The sequence below is a fragment of the Eulemur rufifrons genome, chromosome 17, assembly GCF_041146395.1.
Source record: "Eulemur rufifrons isolate Redbay chromosome 17, OSU_ERuf_1, whole genome shotgun sequence".
NCBI classification, from domain to species: Eukaryota; Metazoa; Chordata; class Mammalia; order Primates; family Lemuridae; genus Eulemur; species Eulemur rufifrons.
Window position 1 is genome coordinate 23,369,085 of NC_090999.1, and position 1,388 is coordinate 23,370,472.

The following is a 1,388-nucleotide window of genomic DNA, read 5'->3' on the forward strand; positions in this document are numbered from 1 at the left end:
ATGGACGTGGCCGAGGTGGAGTTTCTGGCCTAGAAGGAGCTAGTTACCATTATCCTCAGCTTCAGTCTGGACAAGATCTACCTCATTGCGGGGGTAGGGGAGACTTGGGGTCTCTTAATCCTGGTTTCCCACTGGAAGTGCATCTGTGGTTGGCAATTTAACCTGAAACAAAGAAATGTCAGTTGCTCCCTCTGGAGTGGATGGATGTAGAAAAGTTAGAGAAGATGAGGGATCATAAATGAACGGAAGAAACTTTTACCCCAATGCCTAGTCTTTAGCACATGGAACTTACCAACTCCTGCTAAATCGTGCTTCAGACAACAACCCAGAAGCAAATGAGACCCGGACCCTGGTCAAGGGTATGTGGGATGCTCGCACAGCCAAACTCTGAGTGTGGGCCGACAGCTCTGTGAGACAGCGGGAGGCCCATGCCAAGCTGACAACTTGATGGATCAGCACCAGTGGGGCTTTCCGCACACCAGCGCTCAATCACACGGTCAAACTCCACACAACCCTCCGCCCTTCTGAGAGTGCCCATCTCGGGACTTCTGAAGAAAGGCCTGTGATCCTTAAAGCCCTGGCATCTGGCTGCGGGAGGCTTGCTAGGGGATGCGTGAGTGCCCAGGACATGACAGGGGTACTCGTGGTTCTGGAGCTCCAGAAACATTTTTGAATGTGTGAAAAACATGAATAATGGTGCAAGGAGTAGCTTCATGATATTGTTGGAGAAGCAACAGGTTTGTGATGAGTCCTTGACACTCAGCTCTCTGGAATGTTCTTCCATTCCACATCTATTTCTTCTAGACGCCAGATTTTCTTTTATGAGAGAAAAAAAAAGCTTTAGGCAAATAAGTTATTCTCCCTAGGAGAGCCTTAATTCTCCTGCATGAAACCGTTGTGCACAGGTGTGTGTTGAGGGACAGTCAGGTGTGGGTATGTGGGAGTGGTGACTGGCTGAGGGCTTCTTTCCCCTTCTTGATCCTGATTTCTGGGGCTAAATTGCGTTCCTCCCGCAGAGGTTGCTCACAGAGGAGGAGGGCAGATGGAGAAGCCAGGGATGCTGACCACAGCTTTTATCCTCTCACCCCAATCAACAATAAGAATGAACTCAACTCCTACCATCAAAAAAAAAAAAAAAAAAGAATGGTGATCATAATAATATCTCCTTTCACTTTAGAAAATTATGTGAGAGCATCTGTTTGAAAGTAAAGTAATAATACAACATACACTAACAATGAAGTCCTCACTAAAGACATGAATGTAATATAGCCTTAGGCCATTCTTATACTCCTTTGAAAGCCTGAAAAAACATTCAAGTGGTGATTATTTTGTGTCCTTGAAAATGTCAGAGCAAATTCTTTTGTATTAACATCTGTCCTCTGACAAAT

General features: G+C 45.7%; 1 pseudogene; it reads left to right on the top strand.

Annotated features, from left to right (window-relative positions):
- On the top strand, positions 1-673 carry LOC138398013 (DNA replication complex GINS protein PSF2 pseudogene; annotated as a pseudogene).
- The last annotated feature ends 715 nt before the right edge of the window (positions 674-1,388 follow it).